The sequence below is a fragment of the Alosa alosa genome, chromosome 18 (genome assembly GCF_017589495.1).
Source record: "Alosa alosa isolate M-15738 ecotype Scorff River chromosome 18, AALO_Geno_1.1, whole genome shotgun sequence".
In the NCBI taxonomy this organism is placed as follows: Eukaryota; Metazoa; Chordata; class Actinopteri; order Clupeiformes; family Clupeidae; genus Alosa; species Alosa alosa.
The window spans coordinates 15,227,791-15,246,193 of NC_063206.1; the positions used below are offsets into that span (position 1 = coordinate 15,227,791).

Consider the following 18,403-nt stretch of genomic DNA (forward strand, 5'->3'; position numbering starts at 1 on the left):
TGTGAGAGAGAAAGCGAGAGGGTTTGTGTACTGTGTCAGAGTACTGTGTGTGTGTGCGTGAATACTTCCATGTGAAATTGTCTGTGTGTCCTGCTGCTTGAAACTTTGGCAGTTCTCTCTCGCCGGTCTCCGCAGTGGCTGCCTTGCCTACTGTCTACCATCTCATTAAAATGGGGAAGGACAGGCCGCTGACCTTGTGAGATAGGTGTAAAAGTGTGTGTGTGAGGCAGAATTGTTTTATTCTATGTGTGTGTGTGTGTAGCAGAGTTGCATTATTGTATGTATGTATGTGTGTGTGTGTGTGTGTGTGTGTGTGGCAGAGTTGCATTATTGTGTGTATGTGGCAGAGTTGCTTTCTTGTGTGTGTGTGTGTGTGTGTGTGTGTGTGTGTGTGTCTAAGCAGACAGGTCTAACTGCAGATAAGAGATCTCTGGGCACTAGCTGGCCCTGGCACTCCTCCTGCTGTGAGGTGATTGGTCCTGGCACGGAGTGTCTGCATCTCCTGACCTCCTGTTCTCCCGTCCCGGTCACCCTCTCATCAGCACAGGGACACCTTCAGCAGCGCTGCGCTCGTGTTAAAACCGAACCCTCACTTATCACCGCTATCCACCTGAATCCACCTTCACCTGAAATCCTAACCCCTTAGAACTCTGCTAGTGGTGATTGTGCATTACAGAGTGTTGCAGATCCAGTTCGTGTTGCGGTCAGTGTCTGTTTCTGTGGCGTGGACACACCGGCGCTTCATTGACTGTGTTGGCTTGCCATGTGTGTGCTGTCACGGCTGCACAGCACTCGGTCTTTGATCTGGGCAGGGCTCCTTTGATCAGCGCTATTGGGCACGATTGCTGCACCGGTGTGCATGTCTGACCTCTCCATGGTCTCACAGACCGAAGCCTGCTGTCGGGAGTCTTGTCTGTCCGGGTGAATGTGTTGGTCAGCTGATGTCCATTCTCTAAATGAGGGCCTCGCTGGCCTGCATCTCCTGTCTGACTGGATAACTGTAGCCAATGTCCAGCTTGTTTCTGACATGCCTTCCTTCCGCTTCCTCCCACCCTCCTTTTTGGGAGCTTAGCCGCGATTGGTCAGTGGGGATGTCTATGATGTCTATTCTGCCGTGGGATTGGCTGGAGCATAGAGTGTCGTGCTATAGAGATCAGCTGAAGGTTAAGCGGCATTGCTTTTATCTTTTTTTTTTCTCTTCCAACGCCTCACATGGAGAGCGAACGCATGCCAGATGAAACTTTTATGACCAGAAACAGGCTGGGAGCTCCATGAGTCTAGTTAACTTGGTACACTCACACAAGTGCATTGTGTGTGTGTGTGTGTGTGTGTGTGTGAGAGAGAGAGAGAGTGAGTAAGAGGCTTTTGGGGGAAATAGAGTGCATTCACAGTCATGCTAATGTGTGTAATGAGAGAGTGTGTGCATGGATATTGTTACGGGCAGGCCAAGGCACAGCATCACTGACATCACTGAAGCCCCACCTGTAAGTCAGTGCTTGCCCTACCATGTGACCCTAACCTATCGTAACAGATATGTACATTGATAATCATGTCTGTGTGTCTGCATTCCTGACATGCCATCACATGCTGTGTATTCATGACTGTCACACTGAATGAACGGGGAAGTAAGTCCTTCGGCTTCTGCAGGGTCATGTCTTCCTCAATTGTACTCTGGGGAAATTATTTGGCTTCTTTTTCTTGCTTTCCTCTTCTAAAGAAATCTTTCTTTATCACTCTTCATTTCCACTCACTGCGTCTCTCTTTTCAGTCCTCCCTCTCACGCTGAACTCTTTAGCTTTAAGGGACCTGCAGTTAACCACTAACACCTAGCCACGGATGTTGACATCCTCATAGCTTGTGATTTTGCCCTAGATGGTGGTTGTGGTTAGGTTAGGTAAGGTTGATGTGCTTTTTTTTTTTTTTTTTTTTTTTTTTTTTCAGATTTTCTAACTGTGCTTGAGGATCATCTAGCTGGTACTTCTTCATATCTGTGTGTGCATGTGTGACTCTAATGATGATGATCTAGTATAGTGGTAGATGGAGGAAGAGGGGAGAAGAGGACTCCTGGACTGAGAGAGAGAGAGAGAGAGAAACATGTATTTATTTTCTATTTTTTCCTCTTTACCTCTTATGTGTACATGTAATTGAGCTTTGGCAATAATGTTAATGCAACGTTCATGCCAATAAAGCTTTCTTGAATTGAATTGAATTGAATTGAGAGAGAGAGAGAGATAGAAAAGAGAGGGAGTGTGAGTAAATAATGTAAGACGGAGGGAGAATGAAGGAGTGAGTGAAGTCCAGCTCCTTGTTTTGTCCTCCTCGTGTGCCCTCTCTGCAGAGCTGCTGCTCTTTTCCTCTCATTCCTGCTCCACCCAGCTAGTTTTTTCCTCAACTCTCATTTCCTGCTCTCCATTCTACCCTCTCTCACTCTCACTCTCTCTCTCTCTTCCTACCTTCCTCAACCCCTCTCCCTCTCTCTCTCTCTCTCTCTCTCTCTCTCTCAGTTCAATTCAATTCAATTCAAGGTAGCTTTATTGGCATGACAAATATTTATTTGCATTGCCAAAGCAGGACATCAAACAATACAATACAGAACATACGATAGATAAGACATTTATACATATAAACGTGTGTGTGTGTGTGTGTGTGTGTGTGTGTGTGTGTAGGTGTGTGTGTGTGTGTAGGTGTGTATAGTGTCTAATCACTGTCCCTCGCTCTATGGCATTCAGTGACATATTTAGCAGCAAGAGCTGCTGTCTGTCCTTGCTGTCCAAGTAAGACAGGCAGTACTTCCTGTTCTCCCAGGTTTCGGAACTCCGGTATTAGGTTGGTAAATTCTCTCTCTCTCTCTATCTCTCTCTCTATCTCTATCTCTATCTCTATCTCTCTCTCTATCTCTCTATCTATCTCTATCTATCTCTCTCTCTCTCTCTCTCTCTCTCTCTCTATCTCTATCTATCTATCTCTCTATCTCTATCTCTATCTATCTCTCTCTCCTCTCTCTATCTATCTCTCTCTCTCTCTCTCTCTCTCTCTCTCTCTCCACACCTCTCTTCGGTGCCTGGTTGCCATTGACTGCTGAGGCTTGTCGTGGCAGCAGTGCATCGATCGCACAGAGCTGCTGCTGCCCTCGCTGGCCCATGACGGCCTATCAGTCCAGCCTGGGCAGCTGGCATTTCACAGAGAGAGAGAGAGAGGGAGAGAGTGGAAGGGAAAGTAGGAAAAATTGAGCGTGTGTGAGAGAAGAGAGAGAAGAGAGAGAAGAGAGAGAAGAGAGAGAGAGAGAGAGAGAGAGAGATTTAAAGGGATAGATCGACAACATGAGCAGAGGAGAGCAACATGAGGAGAGGGAGAGAGAGAGGGAGGCAGTGAAAGTTGAAAAGAAGGAGGAAAGCGTTCTGTGGAGGAAAGCTCGGAGGGCCTTAAAAGAAGAAGAGAAATTGAAGCGTTAATGGGGGTGGGGGCAGAGAGGCAAGAAGATGGAGATGGCAATTCTCAAGCCTTCACATAGGGCTAGGGCACAGTTTATCATGCAGAGAACAGAGCAGAAAGAGAGAGAGAGAGAGAGAGAGAGAGAGAGAGAGAGAGAGAGAGAGAGAGAGAGAGAGAGAGAGAGAGAGAGAGAGTGTGTGTGTGTTGGAATGAAAAGGTTTTGGGGATTACCACGGAAACACTTTGTCCTCCTGACAGAAGCAGACGGGGCTGGGGTGAGACCCATTAGGAGGAGAGGACATAAGGGAGGTGTGCCACTATGACAGACAGTGAGAATGAGAGAGAGGGAGAGAGAGAATGAGAGAGGGATAGACAGAGGGAAGAGAAGATGAGTAGACAGGCTGTTGAATAGACTTTAAATTCATTGAGGACATTGAGAGCCCCTTCTCTCTTCAACTCTCAGAGCAAAAGCTAATCTCCCAGAACAGAAGAAGCTTCTAGAAGTTTCTGAAGCCCGGAAGCAGCTGATGAAACAATGTGTCGTCAAAGCACCCAGGCCATCGCTGCAGATTGGCTGTAAACCGGGGGCCAGGTTCCCACCACTTACAAGCCATTTATTAGCGGGAGCTCTCCCTGCGATGTCGCTGGGGTAAGAGTGGTGGCTTGGCAGGTGTGCGGTGTTTACACGCTGAAGTGATAAACAGCGAGCAAGTGAGGCCTTATATAGGTACACGGCGGGAGTGTTGGCCATGCTTCAGTGGCGCTCACCAGGAAACCTGATCTCTCTTCCTCTTGTCTTTTTGCTTAAGCTGTTTTATCACAGCAGATCAGGAAAGTCCTCTACAACACACACACACAGACACACACACACATACAATACAGCAGCACTCACTCATAGAATGTACAGAATAAACACAAACATCCTCTATTGCTTAGCAATTTCCTGCTTTAGAGATTAGCAACCCACCCCTCCTCCTCCTCCTCTTCCTCCTCCTTCATCCTGCATGCCTCTGTTCCAGTGTCTCCTTTTTTTAATCATGGTTCACGGCTGAGGGATTGCCCTCGGGGTGCTTGTGTCCACTAAGAGGACAGGAAAGGACGGACAGGACAGGAGAGGAGAGTACAGAAATGACCTGAGGAACCCACTGCTAGGGAGCTGTTGCACCCTTGCTGATGAGGAAACTCACATTAAAGTACATGATTTAATAAGACCCTATCGCCAGTGGCTACTTGAGTGTGTACACACACACAAACACATACGCACACACACATGTGTGAATATATGAAGTGTAAGTGTATTGCTCTCCCGTTAGCACTGCCACTCCTCCGCCATGGTGGTGACACTTTCATACGGCCCACAATTGTGTCATTGTCTTCAGGGATAAGGTTATTAGGGCAAACTCTAACTGAAATACTGACCACTGACTGGTTAGGCAGGCTCTGGGCAGTTAACAACAGTCAGCTCTCCCAGTGTTGTTCCTCTGCCTTCTCTCTGGCTGCATTCCAGAAGGATCCATACATGGATATCAATAAAGGAGATGTATCGGGCTGTGCGGTGTGTTCCTGTACAATAACACTGATGCGATAACAGGGCTTATCGTAGCCTGCGTTGGGTTGGGATGCAGTGCTTCCCCTGATGTCCTTCCTCTCGCTGCTGAAGGGCTGCAGGGCTCGGTGATGGGGAGGTGGCATCACTCTGGACTGCAACTAGGGCGAAGTGTTCTCCACCGTGACTTTCTGCAGTGGGATCCGAACCGCTAGCTCGATCACGGTTAGCGTTCTCTCAGCTCGACCTTCAGGTTTTCCTTTCTTGTTCGACCTTCTTCCTGAAATGGCCATGGGATGGTCAGAATGTGGGTCTCTCCCATGATGTATTCAGCCACCAGAAGGTTGAAATTGAGTTAGTGAGTAAGAGAGAGAGAGAGAGATGGGAGGACCGTTGTAGAACATTTGTGGGGGAGGATGATTTTAAAAAAAGAGCTGTCCGAGGTATTTTCTAAATCTGCTTCTATTAGATTAGCTAAAGGGCCGTCACGGGTAGAGCACAGAGGGGCTGAGGTCCCTCGAGACTGTCTGGAGACAATGGACTGTGACATGGGACCCAAGGGTACACGTGTGTGTGTGTGTGTGTGTGTGTGTGTGTGTGTGTGTGTGTGTGTGTGTGCCCCTGCAACAACCACAGCTCTGCCTTTGGGACCCGATGAGTGTGTGTGCGTGCGTTCCATGCATCCAGGAGAAGGGGGGGAAAAAAGCGATGCTGGTTTGAAGCCGAGCTTCACCACTCTCCTCTTGTCCAGCCACAAAAGGCTGCATCTGGCTGATTCAGCATCATGTTAACCTCAGTTGCCCTTGGTGGAGCCTCCTGTCTGGAGTGACTGATTTGTCTTTCTTCTCGTCCTCCGTGCTCTGCAGAACTGACTGATTGCATCTAAACGCGCCTGAGGCTATTGCTGCAAATAAACAACGAGAACCTGCAGAGCCAAGACGGCTCCACTGGCTGCCTTCCTCCAGCAATTATGACCCTGAATGTTTGTAGGACTTAATGACTTCTATCGACTTGCATTGACGTGCATATTGACATGCTCCTCGCGGGATCCAGTTGGACTTAGTTTTCTTGGCGGTGATTGGGAGCACGCAGTGAATCTTCAGGAGGCAGTAGTCAGGGGTGATGAGAGAAGTGAATGAGTGGAGTTGGGGCTGGGGTGAACGAGTGAGGTATGCTGTGGCGTGGCGATGAATGAGTGAATGAAGTGTGGTGTGCAGGTAGACGAGTGAAGTATGAGGTGAGTGTGTTGTTGTGGTGTGGATGGTGGGGTGGGGTGGGGCCCTCCGCTCCTCTCTGGACTTGCGGAAGAGACACAGAGGCAAAGATCAGCGGGGATTCAGTGTTTGACCCAACTTAGTTCCCACCTGTCAGGCAACACTGCAGGAGTGAGAAATCCACAGAAATCCACGCACGCACGCACGCACAGACACAGACACACACACGCGCACACACACCAGCTTGTGTGAATGTCAGTTGGATGGGAGTCCTTGCACTCCAAGGTGGGAACATCTCTGTGGATTGTCAAAATTAACTGTGTGTGTGCGTGTGTACGCACTTGCTCCATAAGGGGGTGACACTAGAACAGCATGGTGCTAAAGTGAGGAACAGAGTCTGTCCTTAGCTTTGCACTTCTGCCCCTTTCCTCTCCAGCATAGCCAAACACACACAACACACACAACACACACACACACACACACACACACACACACACACACACACAGTGTGAGAGCGTTTCTACTCAACCTGTCACAGTCAACATTGGAGACAGGATAGAGCCGCACACTCTATTCACCTTCAATAGGAGAGAGAGAGAGAGAGAGAGATAGGGAAAAGAGATGGAGAGAGGGAGTGAGTGAACAAGATGTAAAGCCCCTTTCCTCTCCAGCATATCCAACCACACACAACACACACACACACACACATACACACACAGTGTGAGAGCGTTTCTACTCAACCTGTCACAGTCAACATTGGAGACAGGATAGAGCCGCACACTCTATTCACCTTCAATAGGAGAGAGAGAGAGGGGGATGGTGGGAGACAGGGAAAAGAGATGGAGAGAGGGAGTGAGTGAACGAGATGTAAAGCGAAAGGTGTAAAAATGAGATGCTAAAATCATGCAAATTGAAAGCGATCGCGGGAGAAGCCCAAATGAGAGGAATACTAACAGATGAGATTCTGATAGCTGGAGTGCAGAACAGATGAAAAGACATTTTGACAGAGGTGGGTAAACGGCTAATGGGGAAAAGACTTCTGATTGCAGGTTTTCACACACAGAGAGGGATCAGAGGATAGCGTGGCAACAGCAAGAAAGGTGAAGGGATAAAAAATGGATGGGCATGAAAGAGAGGTGTGTGTGTGTGTGTGTGTGTGTGTGTGTGTGTGTGTGTGTGTGTGTGTGTGTGTGTGTGTGTGTGTGTGTGTGTGTGCCCCCGATGTGCCAGCCCGTGCAGCAGATGTTGAGCTGGGAGAATGATGACAGCAGCAGGAGCTCTCAGTGGTACGGAGCTGCCTGCAGAGGCCAACTACACTCACACGTACAGTACTTTCTGAAACACACACATATACACACACACAGACTCACTCCCATTCACTTACTCGGTCACACAGGGACTCTTGTATAAGTCTACCATTGTGCATACAGCATCAGATGTGACTACTTTCTCATTAACACAGACGAATACACACACACACATAAACACACACACACACCTGTGTTGAATCCTGTGTATGTGTGCGGGCTTCAGTGGTTGTAGTGGAGACATCAGAGGTGACGTGTGATTTAGCTGCCACCCGCTGATCAATGCTTCTGCCATTAGCACCCCTCAGTTCACTCCTAAAACAAGTCAGTCAGTCCACAAGTCAACCCTTCTCCCCTGTTGTGTATGTGTGTGTGTGTGCTTACATGCATGAGTCTGTGTGCGTGTGCATGTGTGTGTGAGTGTGCTTGAAGCCACCACTTACTTTAATCTTCCTATTGAAGTGAAGTCCTCTGAAGTGCCATGTGTGTATGTGTGTGAGAAATACCGTGTGAGTAATAGTAGTGTTGGGAGCTGTTGTGGTGAGATAAGATGGACTCTGTGGTGAGTTAGCCGCAGCACAGCTCAGACTCAGCTGATAGCATCTCAGGCTAGCGCTAGCCAGCAGGTACAGGAACATGCTCACCAGTTACAACCCAAGGACTTCTGTTCATATGGTGCCGATGCAGCACAACAGAGTTGACCATCCCATAACTAAGCTGGGTCATTACAGCCAGTCCTACAGATGGGATTCCTGTGGCTGGCTTCATCAGGTGTGTGTGTGTGTGGCTCCTGTAACAGGCCGCAGGGTATGGATTTAGCCATCACTCACTGGAGAGGAGGTGCTGAGGCAGCACAAGTGTAGCGCACTGAGGCCGAGAGACTGGCAGCTCAGAGGGAGAGAGGGGGGAGGCCAGACATGCACACACACACATCAGCATGCATGCTCTCTCTCTTTCTCACACACTCACACACACACACACACACACACACACACACACACACACACACACTCACACACACACACACACACAGCTCAATGCACACTGATTACAATGTTACACTGAAACCGTTTCCCTCCCTTTTCTCTCTCTGCCACAAACATATACACACACACACACACATCAGCATGCATGCTCTCTCTTTTTCACACACACACAGCTCAATGCACACTGATTACAATGTTACACCATTGCTACAATAATACATTGTTACAATAATAGCCACAGAGCCTCCCTTCTAGTACTTTGTCCCCATGTACTTCTTCACTCTCTCTGTGTCTTTCTTCCACACATACACACACAGAGACTGCCAACCATCATCAGTGAGCGCCATGAAAGAAACGTCTGGTCTCCATGGCTACAGCACACATTATACGTGTGTCATCGGCCAGTCAATCTGCATTAATTTGCCAGCCAAAGGGGACCTTCCGTGGCCGGTGAACGTGGTCCTTGTGCCTCCTGTTGATGTGGAGCTGGAGCTGATCCCAGATCAGAGAGTTTGGTCAGCCATCATCTCTAGAGGAGATGTCACACTAGCGCTGCTGCTTCAGTGCAGCGCCCAAAAAAGGGCCCTAAATCTTTAACAGGCACGCAAGTGAGCCGGAGAGGAGAGGGAGGAATAACGTTGGGGTTAGTCAGACATGCAAGGAGGCACACACACACACATGCGCACACACACACACACACACACACACACACACACACACACACACACACACACACACACACACACACACACTGAAAGAGCAAATGTGCAGTTACGCTCAACACACACTCTCAAAGATACATACCCATACAAAACACACACACACACACACACACACAGATATTATGTGTCCCAGTGATCTCCCCTGGAGAAAATGGTGTTCACTGAGGCTAACACTGAAGTCTAAACAAATCTTTATGATGCCAGAGACAGTCACTGATACTCTCATGCCTTTTTATGGCAATTCTTTGTGGAGTTGGGAAATGGATGTGAAATCTTTTAATTAAACTTGTGTGAAAACAGATTTTTTTTTGCTTCCCATATGGGAGATAACTGCTTATGTAATTGGGTCTCTCTCTCTCTCTCTCTCTCTCTCTCTCTCTCTCTCTCTGTTTTTCTCTCTCTCTTTCTCTCTTGCTCTCCTTTCTCTGTCTCTCTCTCTCTTTCTCTCCTCTCTCTCTGTCTGTCTCTCTCTGCTGTCGTTATGATAGGTTAATGATAGTGATCATGAGAGTTGTGATTATAGCTTCATGACGTGCATTAATTACCAGCACTCCAGGGCTGCAACTAATGATACTTTTGATAATCAGTTATTCTGTCATTTGAGATTAATCGATTAGTTGAATAGTTTCAAAATAAAACCCTACATGTATTTCAAGCTTCAAGGTTTATGTCCAAACCAACCTTTATGCATTCAATGGATAACAACCAAATCATAAAACATTCTATTCAGTGTACAGTATGCAATCAAAAGGAGTTTGAACAACAACCGCTCTGTTTGGTTTAGTGCAACATTAAATAGACACTTCTGGATCACATTCACTCCACTTCACTTAGGCTGGTGACTTTAACTGGTGCAGGGCCTTGAGCCTGTGGACATTTACACAAACACACATACTCCAAAACACTGGTGGCACTTTGATGTTAAGCATGGGTGTTAACAAAACAAACCGTCCAACCAAATTTCTCATCATTGGACAAGTGGATCCCGTGGGTTCATTGTTACATGGTTTGCATTAAGTATCTGTGATCAAACGAAGGTGCTGCCTGCTCTACTATTTATATGGAAGGAGTTTAGGCTGTTTACACCAACACATTAAATTTCTGACACATTTGTGGCAAAGAATTTGGATCGCATCATTTTGGTGGAAATACCCATCTATTACAGTCATGCAAACAGCCACATCCCATTACGCAACTAATTGTATTGTCATGTCACATATCAAAGCCATTCTCCCCCCCACCCTGGACCCCTTCCAGTTTGCATACCGAGCCAAGCGGTCTACAGAGGATGCAATCTGCTCTGCCCTCCACCCAGCCCTCACCCACCTGGAAAAAAGAGACTCATATGTGAGATTGCTGTTTATAGACTTCAGTTCTGCATTCAACACCATAATACCACAACAACTCATCTGCAAACTCGACAAACTGGGACTCAGTACCTACCTCTGCAACTGGCTACTGGACTTCCTCTGTCAGAGGCCCCAAGTAGTACGTGTTGGCAACAATACCTCAAGCAGCATCACACTGAGCACAGGGGCCCCAAAGGGCTGCGTGCTCAGTCCGCTGCTCTTCACCCTGCTGACGATGACTGCACTGCAACCTACAGCAACAATCACATAGTGAAATTTGCTGACGACACAACTCTGGTGGGTCTCATCACCAAGGGCTTGAGACTCAATACAGGTTGGAGGTCGACCATCTGACCCGTGGTGCAGGGACAACAACCTCCTGCTGAGCGTCAGCAAGACCAAAGAGATTGTTGTTGACTTCGGAGAGGTCACACCCAACACCTGCCACTGACCATCGGCCCGGTGCTGTGGTGGAGAGAGCGAGCAGCACCAAATTCCTGGGGGTGCACATCAGTGAAGACCTCTCCTGGACCACCAACACTGCATCACTGGCGAAGAGGCTCAGCGCCGCCTGTACTTCCTGCGGAAACTCAGGCGAGCAAGTGCTCCACCAGCCATCATGACCACATTCTACCGAGGCACCATTGAGAGCATCCTCTCCAGCTGTATCGCTGTGTGGGGCGGAAGCTGCACTGAATACAACAGGAAAGCCCTGCAGCGCATAGTGAACACAGCTGGAAGGATCATTGGTGCTTCACTCCCCTCCCTGAAGGACATTTACACCACCCACCTCACCCGCAAGGCGACCAAAATTGTGAGTGATGCAAGTCACCCCGCTCACAATCTGTTTGATCTACTGCCCTCTGGGAAGAGGTACAGAAGCCTGCGCTCCCGCACTACCAGACTCACCAACAGCTTCATACACCAAGCTGTAAGGATGCTGAACTCTCTCCCTCCTCTCCCCCCTCCACCCTCAGCTACATAACATCCTGGACATTGGACCCACAATGGCCGCCTGCACTACTCCACTTGCACACTTGAACACTTGCACACTTGTACACTTTACAACTTGGTGTTGTTGTCCTGAAAACACAACACTTCTGCTGCTCTTACATAACTTGCACCACTATGCCACTTTCTTTATTACTCAGGTCAAACAGAACTACCCAAGCCTCTTATTGGCCTGACTTTGCACTAGTTTTTTATTGACTGTCTATGCACAATTTCAACAAAATTTTGCTGCTCTTATTTTTTCATTATTATATGTGCCCTCTTATTTACTTATTTACTTACTTTTTTGTTTACTTGAATGTTATGTTTGTCTGTGGACTTAAAATTGGTAAAATATGTCTGTCTTCACCGTGGGATAGTGAGAAACGTAATTTCGATCTCTTTGTATGTCTGGAACATGTGAAGAAATTGACAATAAAGCTGACTTTGACTTTGTACTTAAAGGTGCCATGTGTAATGTCCGCCAAAAAATCAATTCATACTCCACATTCCATAAAAAAAGGGGGCAGTATACCTCCAGAAAGTGAGTTGGTCTACCCTAGAGTAACAACCGAGACACGTATATTGCAGTTTGGCTGGCGGTCATGTTGCCCGCATACCGCCTCCCATGGCCGAAACTGGTATTATGACACCTGTTGGGCTGTGGCTAGTAATTTAGCATGCTAATTCAGGTTGATATCTCTGCGGCACTATACCTTGTCATTTTTTTAATGACATCATCACCCTTATTTCTTCTCGTTCTTTTGATGCGTGTATCTCATTTTTTGTGATATTTTTACCTCAATTCTTACACATGACACCTTTAATGTGGTTTTGAATCTGACGTCTTTCCTTTTCAGGTACCCATACATGTATGTAGCTAATGCGCACCTATATTTATATATTCATATACTGGTCAACTGTTGATCTGTCTATCATCTTGGCAAATGCCGTGTTGATATTACCCCCACTCATTTGAGGTAAGGAGACCTGTCCATCTAGAGGCCAGAAGGATTTGGATTGTGTTATATTTTATCCACTTGTGTGGTGGCTAAGCCTAATTCCATTAACACTGTTCACATTAGAGTCTGTCGAGGTCCCATTCTTTATAACATTAAAATGCACCATCTCTGTTACTTAATGGCTTCGGTCAAAAGCACCAACCTCATTAAGCAGTTATACTTCATGTAGTGCCATCTCCACCCATGAACATCGGTCGTACCCCCACATTTCCAGTGCACATGGTCATGGCTGTGTTGGTGATGATGCCTAGGCTGGACTGGCACAATGCCCGTGGTTGGTTATGGACATCGGGATGCCCTTCCACTGACAGCAGAGGCCCAGTGTTGGTACAGGTTGGCATGGCGGTGATGGCTGGGAGTTAGTGCTCCTACTGATGGTTGTTTTTATCACAGAGGAGGCTCTCATTAGCCAGTCATTGCAGCCTTCCTCAACGGCCTCTGTCACTCTTCACAGGCAGTGTGTGTGTGTGTGTGTGTGTGTGTGTGTGGAGGATATAAATTTCATAAATTACAGTAGTGTTCCTTACAAACACACACACACACACTCATCTTCTGATCCACACAGCATGTCACCCCATGGCAGTCGGTGATTGATAGCTTGACACCTTTTCCCCGTGATGGGAAGAGAAAGGAGAGAGATGGGCTTTACCTCCGTGGCCTCTCAGTGCTGTAAATCTGCCCAGAGGGAGATCAAGCCTGCTCCTCACATCTCCCGGCTGGACAGGTGTGTTACAGACGAGCGGCGCAGTGTAGCGCATCCAACAGCGAGTCCACTGCGCAGCCGCGGCATAACATGCGCTGGCCTACTTCTACGCCTGTAACCTAGAGATTCTGATCAAAGGTTATTATTGGAGCCTTTGACATTCTGATCAAAGGTTATTATTGGAGTCTTTTTGTCTAGTGCCTTTCTGCTATTGAGAGACCTGTTCGGCACCAAGGAACATTTCCATTTCTGTCTTTTTTCTGAGGTTTCTTTTTCTGTTTGTGGTCTTTGCAGCGTTGAGGTTTCTGAACCCATGAAAGATTCCCTCGTTGAGACTCCTTGTATAGCACAGAATGGCCTTGTGTGGCCTTTGCTGACAAGAGCCATGGCATCTGTCACTGTTACAGTACCCACGAGTGACCCAAATTGAGAGCCAGGCCCAGGCCTGAGTGCTGCAGGGAGGGAGAGGAGAGGAGAGGAGAGGAGAGGAGAGAGAAGAGGCAGCTGCGCCCAGCACCTCAGCAGACCCTGAACAGACGCAGTTGGCCTGCAATAGCCGTAGGATGGACAGAATACAGATGAGAAGAGAGGTGGGGTGCAGAGAAAACTGCAGGAGGAGGGAGGGAGAGGGTTTGTTTTGGAAAAGTGGAAAAGGAGGAGGAGGAGCAGAGAGTTTAGAGAGTGATGGAGAGAGGGCGAGAGAGATAGAAAGGAAGTGGAAGACAGTGAGTGAGCGAGCAGTGTTTTTTCAGCTCCATTGATTTGCTGCACGGATGAGAGGGCCTCCATGGTCCTGGGAGAGAAGAAGAGGGGGTCAGGGGTCAGGGGGGAGGCAGAGGCTATGGGAGAGAAGTGTGTATTTTATATCTGTGTGTGTTTGTGGGTTTTGCTGTTTGTGTGTTCTCTCTCTCTGTGTGTGTGTGTGTGTGTGTGTGTGTGTGTGTGTGTGTGTGTGCGTGCGTGTGTCTGTTTTGTTGGCTGATTCCTAAAATATAAGTATAAATACTGTGCTTGCAGAATAAACACAACATGACCCCTTTTGGATTATCCACTTCATTCAGGGCTGCTCTCTTGTTGGGGTCATTTGGACCAGATTTAGAGCTCAGGGCTTTGAGAAAACTGTGGAATAACCAGATGCTACACCGATGTGTTGTCATTATTGGATTTGCAGGAAATCTTTAAAGACCCATGTGCTTACCTTGCACCCAATAAACATAAACATATGGCTAGTGTAGATCTGTATCGTATGCTTGGACATCCCTCTCAATAATCAATTTGTCATGTCTGTGCACTTTTCAGAGACCTGCTAGTTGGTGTGTGTGTGTGTGTGTGCGTGTGCATGCTAGTTGGTTTGCTTGTGTGTGTGTTGCATAAGGGTGTTGGTGATGAGCGGAAGGCCCAGGGTGGTTTGTGTGTGTTGCGTGATGCACACACCAATGCTCACTGGCACCGGTGGACCCCACCATCTGTCTCTCAAAGTAATCAGGCTGCAGCACGCTGTGCAGGCCGACAGAATGGGCACACACTGACGAGTACACACACACACACACACACACACACACACACACCACACTGGACCTTCCACTCATCACCAGTGTACACACACACACACACACACACACACATACATTTCTATACATTCCCATACAAAAATTGTGCACCTTTCTGTGGAACTAGAGCTTAATTGGGCACTCCTGCAGCGAGCTGCTGTCTACCATTAGAGTGAGTGTTTGTAAAGGAATTGTGATTGGCCGGACTGAGCCGGCCAGCTATATGACTTTCCCCTCCTCAGATGATAAGAGGTGGGGTTAGCTGTGCCAGTGCAGCCCATGTCAGTTTGATTGACTAATGGATCATGGCAACCATTTCTCATATGCACATGACCCCTTGCCCTTGGTTTATGTATTCATGTGTAATGTCTACTCCTCTCTCCGTGTGTGTGTGTGCCTGTGTGTGTGTGTGTGCCTGTGTGTGCATGTGTGCCTGTGTGCATGCATGCATTCGCTGTGGTAATAGTGCTCTAAGTAGCTCCAGTCAATAATGCATTAGATTCATAAGGAACTGCCCTGCGAGGAGCTTTTCTTACCAGCGCTTTCTAAATATGGCTGCCCACACACACAACACGCCTGTCAGAACCGCCTCACTCACATATGCAGGCATGAAGCCTCCACGATCTCGTGGAGCTTGATCGACCTCCCGGATTGCACTGTGGACAGGCGTTACACATGAGAAGTGTGTGTGTGTGTGTGTGTGTGGGGGGGTTTAAATGTTGATGAATCAGAAAAGAATTAGCTATCTGCATTATTGATTGCTTATCATTGATATCCTTAATACATCCTGGACTAAGCATGTTTGCATGATTGGAACATCAGTGGAATCAATGAGAGGCACTTTAACCAACCCCTCCTGCTCTCTTGTTGCAGAAGGAGACACAATGGGGGGACTTTTTAAATTTAAATTTATATAGTATATAGTATATTTAGTTTTCTTATCTTCTACTATCTTTATTGTACAGTGGAGTTTAGTTATATGTTTATACTTATATAATATATATATATATATATATATATATATATATATATATATATATATATACTTATGTTTACCATTTCTGCTGTAAGTGCATGTTGTGTGTGATGTCTGTATGCTACTGAGACCCTTGAATTTCCCCTTGGGGATCAATAAAGTATCTATCTAAGTGTCGCACACTGTGGCATTATATGACGTATCGGCCGTGAGGCCTGAGGCTGCAATGTCATTTAAAAAAATAATAGAAATGCATATTGAGCCAGAGTGTCTGACGCTTACAGATCTTTATCCGCTAATCAGCACCTAGCGCCAATTCTTGTTGTCCATTACTTTTCAATGAATAATCAGATTGAAAAGATCTTGAGGTTAAGTGCAATTGAAAGGACCTGCCCCATGGATCTGACACAAAGCGGGGGCCTTTGTGTCCTCTAGGCCCATGTTGTGGTTCTGCACTATCGCCTTCCTGGCTGATCTGAAGGTGCATGGTTCATTCCCAGTCAATGGGATGCCCTTGCATGCTGTGGAATTATTGAATCCTCTGATGTGTTGAGCTTGGCTAGCGTTGCTAGTGGCCACTTCCCATGTGTGAGTGAGGTAATAGCTAACTGATCTGTGATGGAGATCCTGGAGAGGATTTGGTGGCAGAGCTTTTGTGTGTGTGTGTGTTTGTTTGTGTGTGCCTGTGTGTTAGTGTGTGTGTGTTTACAGGTTGGTAGAGAAGCCAGGGTTCTTTTCCATTGCTTAACCCCACAGCAGGGAGGTGTGTGTTTGCCAGTAGCAACACTGGACACTAGGAAAGGGATTCAGTAGACTAGCTAAACACACACACACACACACACACACACACACACACACACACAGAGAGAGAGAGAGAGAAGACAAACACACAAAAATAACCCTGTGCAGTGTTAAAAACGTTGTGAGTTATACTCACAGAATAGAAGAAATCATATCCTTGATCTCACTGACACAGTGCTATAAAGCAGTAGAATACCATAATGCCACATATGATGATGTAACATATAGTACAGCCATGAAGGACAGACACTCACCAACGCATTGTCCAGTGTGTGTGTTTGTGTTTGTTTCTGTGTGTGTGTGTGTGTGTCCTCACCTGGCCCTGACCGCTCAGTTCATCATGGCCATTGGGGAAAATGGGTCTGAGCTCCGATATTAATGGCATCTGTCATGAACTCTCAGACATGGGCTTGTGAATGACTGTGAGTATCATGGTTTGTGTGTGTGTTTTATGAGGACAGAGGACTCCCATCAGGGTTTGTGAGTTGCTTTTATGAGCCACTCTAATGTGTGAAGGGATGATACATTTTTTAATTTATCCTCTTTTCCGTGTGTGTGTGTGTGTGTGTGTGTGTGTGTGTGTGTGTGTGTGTGTGAGTGAGCATGCCACACTGTTTTGTGTTTAAGGGGTTGCCTTTTATGTGTATGAACATGTGTCTGTGTGTGTATCTGATTTTGTGTGTTTGAGAAAGGGAATGAGTATAGAGCAATTAGAGAGTGAGAGTGCGTGCATGCGTGCGCGCATGTGTGTGTGTGTACATGTGTGTGTACCTGCGCTGCTGCTCCTTGACATGGGTGTGTAGATGGATGGGCCCATTGAGTTAATTAATGGCTGCCTGCTGCTCTCCTCTGATAACTGTGTGGGGAGAGCTCCTTGCAGCACTTACCTGCCCTTACTCTCTCTCTCTCTCGGTCACACACACACACACACACACACACACCACACACATTCATACACATTTATACACATTCAACCACACTTCACCCCTGCAACTGGGGACGAAGTAGACACATGTGTGGGCAGTGTGTGGACGGAGGCGCACCAGAGCAGCGTGTGGTGGTTTGTGAATAACGCTGAGGATGTAGTATGAATATGTATGAATGGGAGAGAACCAGGGTGGGAGAGGGATACTCGGCTGTTTTTGTAGCCCATGTCTCCTGCTCCGGGTGGGGGGTAATGAGCAGTCCACCCTCCTGCTGCTTACTCTGGACCATGCATCACCACTGCAGAAACTGCATGGGCACAGGGGGTCGACATGGTCTTTTAATCTCTGTGTGTTTGTGTGTGTGTGTTTGTGTGTGTGTGTGTGTGTGTGTGTGTGTGTGAGAGAGAGAGTGTGACTGGGTGGTTGTGTGTTTGTGGGTGTGTGTGCTTGCTAGCTACTATAGGGGCTAGTGTAATGACCATCATAACAGTCCTTTGTAGCTGCTTATGTGCCTTGTGTGTGTCCATGTGTCTCGTACATTTATGCCTTCACTTGCATGAGCCTAGTGAGTTTGTGTGTGTGTGTCCGTGAGTGTGTGTGTGTGTGTGTGTGTGTGTGTGTGTGTGTCCGTGTGCGCATAATGAACTGATCCCATGGCTGATTTATGTGAAGTGGTGTGCCAAGGCTGAGTGTACAAAGTGCTCCCAACACAGAGCGTTCATTAAGCCAGGAGGATTCATCAGTGTGTGTGTGTGTGTGTGTGTGCAGCATGCTTGTACATTTTGTGCACCTGTATACTGCTGCACATGATATTGTTTTTGTGTGTGTTTAGATATCTGCAATGTCTGTGTGTGTGTGTGAGTGTAATTAAATATCTGC

At 47.2% G+C, this 18,403-nt stretch overlaps 1 protein-coding gene across 1 annotated transcript in view; it reads left to right on the top strand.

Annotated features, from left to right (window-relative positions):
- Positions 1-18,403, top strand: part of mcu (mitochondrial calcium uniporter) — a 63,694-nt gene that overhangs the window by 25,471 nt on the left and 19,820 nt on the right. The window lies entirely within an intron of this gene.